This window comes from Dipteris shenzhenensis, chromosome 19 (assembly GCF_047967505.1).
Source record: "Dipteris shenzhenensis isolate YYH24624 ecotype China chromosome 19, Dip_SZ_1.0, whole genome shotgun sequence".
Classification (NCBI taxonomy): domain Eukaryota; kingdom Viridiplantae; phylum Streptophyta; class Polypodiopsida; order Gleicheniales; family Dipteridaceae; genus Dipteris; species Dipteris shenzhenensis.
In genome coordinates, this window is record NC_141614.1 from 53234527 (window position 1) to 53240036 (window position 5510).

The following is a 5510-nucleotide window of genomic DNA, read 5'->3' on the forward strand; positions in this document are numbered from 1 at the left end:
CATGGGTGAGTACTTAGTCTAGACTCTACTTATACTAAGTGCTGAACTTGGGCTTTCTGTTTTAAATATGTTATGGCATTTGGGAGGGTCCCATTGCGCAAAATCTGTGAGATGCTTAGTAACGAATGGTCTATTGGAAAGGGTTAGGACATGTGGATTGACCGATCTATCAATGTTCCGTGATCTCGGCTCAGAATGTTGAAGCTTATTGGAAGAGGGGCCGAGTGTTTAAAAGCGACAGACTGTAAATCTGTTGTAGTCGATCCCGAGTTGGTGGTGTGAAGCGTTAATTGGCACAATAGGATGGATCAGCTGGGCACAATTCGATGCGAGGGAAAGCTTAAACCTAACCAGCAGCGGTCAACCTCAGGTCATATCAATTCATACGATCAAACATGCACCTCATACTTATTAGGTGAACAACTATACCCTTTAGGAAGGCATTAAACTGCCTATGAACTCAGAATCCACAGTGTGAGGGTTGTCTCTAAAATGACTTCCTTGAACATCAAGTACCCATTGTTAAACAAGTTAAGAAATATATTATACCTGCAAGGCTAGGCTGTATTTATATATTGCAAGGATTTCTGTTGAAAGTTGACAGTTATAAGGCTTAGTTCATCTTAAAACTAGTCTTGGCCAGTGATCACTTTGTGATCCTGATTGCCTTTGCAATCATAGGACATACCTTGCATCTCAAGACTGTTACTATATCTGAAAGAAACATTTTGAGAAAGGAACTTGTATCTGTCGAAACTTACAAAGCAAGGATTCACCAATCTGAGAGGCACACTACACACAACTATGCCATCCTTCCAATTGTCACTAATAGAAAGCAAGAGTTTCCTTTTGTAACAGGAGCTCGATCTCACCAACTAACACTTCTTTGACATTGTATTGTTTTTCCACACAGATAAAAATGAGTAATGACTGGGCACAAGTGTGGATCTTGCTTTTATTTTACAAACACTTGCAATAATTATTTTATGTTGAATTTATCAAAATACTTGCTTTTGTAGTGCTGTTCGAAAAAATACTACTTAATAAAAGATGAAACACTGTTATGGGTAATAAGGACAGATCTTGTAATATTTTCAGACTTAACAGCTGTCCTAATAAAATCTTAGAGCAATAATTAGGGTTGTGCATTGTCTGAATATTTTAAAAATTGCATATACATTCCTCTCTCATATATTTTGTACATACATACATACATACATACATACATACATACACACACACACACACACATACACACACACATATACATATATATATATATATATAGAGAGAGAGAGAGAGAGAGAGAGATTTGTCATGGGTTTTGATGCTTGCTTAGAGGTTCCACCTTGTCAGCATGTTGTATCAAGTTCTTTCAATCTCATAGACCCTTGTTTCTTTAGTGCACAGAGCCTTTGAAAGCAAAGTGCTCCTCTGACTCAATCACCTATAGATCACATAGGGTCCATATGTGGCCCTCTCTAGGGATGCCCTTTGCAGATCGAGTCTTAATGCGTGATCTGTGTGAAGAAACCCAAAACCATATGATTGAGTGGATCTGTGTGTAGCTTGGTAGGTTATATAGCCATCCTTTGATATCCGTAGCCAGTGACCTTTGTAGAAGGTAAGCTTCAATGGAAACTCACTAAGGGCTTACTAGGTCTTGTATGTGTGCAGTTGTCTGAGATCCTCTCGAATGACTTGGTTAGCCTCGTGATAGGTGAGCGAAATAGAGCGATCCTTAAGGTTATATTAAAAGGGAGGTAATCTGACCATGTGGAGTCTTAGGCTCCTAAAGCATCTGCAAGTACAATCATACCAACACCTTTGATCACCCTCAAATGCTAATGTCTTCGATGTGGATAAGGCTAGCGATGGTAACGTGTGTTGGCCTGAGGTCGAGGACCTAAAATTTGACTTAGTGGAGGTGGGTGATCACGTGGAATGCTACATTAAATAGATGGAATGGAGTGCATCCAAGTGTCGCAAGAGACCCTTAGCTATGAGGAGAGTAAGACCACATCGTCTATAGCGAGGAGAATTCGAATCAAGGAGCTAACGATAAATAAGCCTGCCTCTCCTAGTGTATGGATGATATAGAGGCCAAATAGAGTTGGTGATAATGGACAACCTTGTTTGACCTTGATAATACCATTGATCTCCTCTGTTCACCCTATAGGTGTACAAATGTTGCTTAATATCCTGTCATAAAGTATGATGACTACTCATATGATCTTATGATTGTATCCTAGATCCTACAAGTGCTTGATGAGGTGCTCTCTCAGCACTCTATCAAAATCCTTGCAAAAATCCTCAAAGCATCAATAAAGAGAGAGAGAGAGAGAGAGAGAGAGAGAGAGAGATCAACGTCCACGGGAGGCCTCGCGGGTCTATGGGACAAAGTACACAGAAAGCGAACTCATACAAGCCTCAATGGGTTGAAGCAAAGGGCACGCTAGGATCCTTGCTAAGTACTAATATATGTTAACAGAGTCATAATCATAGAAATAGTTTACTGCAATTGCATAGTGGGTTAGATCAATCTATTCAATATCAGGAACAGATTAAAAAACAAGTTAGCTGGGACTCAGAAATAGGATTAGAAACCGAAGCTTGGTACAATGATTGCTCTTTGGTGGGTTGTGAAGATGTCTCATATCTATGTCTGTCGATTTGTCTCGCGTTGGGGTGGGGGATGCGGTCTCCTCGCTCTCTGGACTCTCTGGGCACTCTAGGAGAGAAAGAAAGAAAGAAAGAAAGATATATTAACATCTGCGGGAGGCCTTGCGGGCCTATGGGACAAAGTACAGAATCAAGTAACTTCTACAGACCATTGTGGGTCGGGGCAAAAGGGCTCGCTAAGGCCCTTGTTGCAGAGTACTAAAATGCTATACTAGTACAAAATAGTAAAAAGATAGCAAAATAGCATGAGGGTGGCATGAGAGAGAGAGAGAGAGAGAGAGAGAGAGAGAGAGAGAGAGAGAGAGAGATCTATTAACGTCTGCAGAAGACCTCACAGGTCTATGTGACAAAGTACAACCTCAAAACGTGACTGACTATATTTGAAAAACTAGAGAATCGGGGGAGTGCACAAAGATTGTCTCCTCTCGAGTTATTATAAAGCATAACTAGATACTGATACTATCGTAAGGTGGCCTTTATAACATCAGTTTAAGATTGAGGGCCTTTGGGTTTAGATTTGAAATCCCTAATTAGTGCTTGTCCATCTCGATAAACCGCCCCTTTGCCTGCTTTCTTTATTTTGGTGAGTTCACTATTTCTTTGTTTGAGCTAGGATGGAGTAAGCTCCTCAGATATCCAAATCTTTGCGCCCTTCAGCTTATGTGTTTGTCTTAGGATCTTAAGTCTTGATGCCCTACCTCCAAAGTAGACTTGTGCTTGAGTGCCAGGTTGATAGATATTGCATATATCATTCTCGTCCCATTCCACTTTCAGTATTTCCTTCTTAAGGCATATGATTATATCATCTATGTCTTTCTCTTCATCATCATGAAGGCATCCATCTTTCAAACCCCCAACGTGTAAGATCATTCTATTATTTATCCTAGATTGTTACTTTTTCACTTCCTTTTAAAGATAAACTTTGTTCACTTTGCTATTCACATCAGCAATCATCTCTGCTTCATAGATTTCACTTGAGTGTGGTGACCATGTCATGCACGTTAAAAACCAATTGCGGTGTCAGCGGAGATGCATTACATTTTTGTATTGCCTCATGGGTTGCTTCTTGCTTTCTATTATCCTCCATATCATGAACTCTCCTTTCTAGAGCTGCAACCCGAAGCTTGAGCTCTTGAACTTCAAGCTCTAAATAATAGATGCGCTCCTTTGGATTTGAAATGGTCTTCGTGTGGTGATATGTCTTTGTGCTAGGAGTCAGGGTGAAAGCGGCAACAATTGCGTAAGAGATTTTGCTAGTCGAGGTCAAGGTAGTAGTTGCAAACAACTTTATTTTCGTAGGCTCCATTGCTGGCATGCATAAAATTGCCTATCGCAATGCTAGTCCTAACCTCTAGGTTGGGCCAGGGGTTCAGCCCACCCTGGAGTCAATGGGATGAGTTGAAACTGGACTACTTGGTGCGAATGAACTGATTGACTGCACTGAGACTAAACTGAATTGGACTAGACTAAGTCGAACCGAAACTGAGACTGAAAGTGAACTGAAGTGAAGAGAAGACAAAGTAGACTTTGATGGTGACCCGAGGTTATAGAGGAACCTTATAGCTTTGGAGACGAAAAGAAATGCAACTCTGGCGACGCTTGAAAATGGATTGTGGAAACAACTTTCAAACTGTGGCAGCGACCTTCAAACAGTAAGTGAGCGACTGTTAGGGTTACCAAGGTGGTTGGGATGGAGAGGAAGGGAGGCAGCTGAGAGGGCTACAAGCTGAGAGAGATGGGTGAGCCGCACGTACGTGCGAGGGGGGGGGGGAGAGAGAGAGAGAGAGAGAGAGAGAGAGAGAGAGAGAGAGATGTATTAACGTCCTCGAGAGGCCTCGTGGGCCTATGGAAGAAAGTGCATAAAAGAAAACTCCTACAAGCCTCAATGGGCTGGAGCAAAGGGTGCGCTAGGGCCCTTGCTATTGAGGACTAATCTATGATGATCTAATGAGCTCAAGAGCTCAAGAAAAATCAAAATCGAATACAAATTGAAGCAAACTTAGAGCTAGAACTCAGAAGCCAAAGCCCGGTACCGTGGTGGCTCTCCAGTGAGTTGTGAAGATATCTCAGATAAGCGTCTTTCGAACTGTCTCACGCTGTGGCAAGGGGCCCAGTCTCCTTGATCTCTAAACCCATTGAGCTATGTCCAGAGTGACCCCTCGTCATCGGTCTCCTATGGGGAACCCTATGATAAGTCGGACCTCAATAGAGTGTGTTCTAGATGCTCTCCTCGTCTCGCACGCGGTCTCTACATCCCCCTCTTGGCAGCATCGTGTTGGATTTCTCTATTGATCCAAGCTACTCTCATATTAGCTAGCTCCTCCTCCTACTCTACTCCGTTGCATCCTAGAGCTGACTCAAATGCATAGAAGTCTGTGATGCGTCATTGTGCTCAGTAAGCCTATGTCTCCTGGGGCTTGGTCGCCTCCTATTGCTCTTTGATATGTCGTAATAGTGTCTCCCTGTGTCGGCACATCTCTCCATCAGATAGAGCCCAATGCAAACGATCATGGAAGCGGATAAGTTATGAGAGTAGACCTCTTCGCCAGGTAGAGACAGAGGTAGCATCCCCACATCTCATAGTAGGTTGGGCAAGCACAAAGAAAATGGTCCTCTGTCTCAACCAACCCCAATGTGCATAACATGCACTCTAGGTATACGTGCGGCTCTCCACCTCAATCCTCAGCTGATGAGGCGAAACCCACATCTGTCCAATGGCAATTCTCAGTGCATGTGAAACTCCTCTATCCTCGAGATACTGGGGTCTGATGATGAATCCCTCCTTTGATACTCTCCGGAAGTGGTTGCGATAGAATTGGATCTTGGTC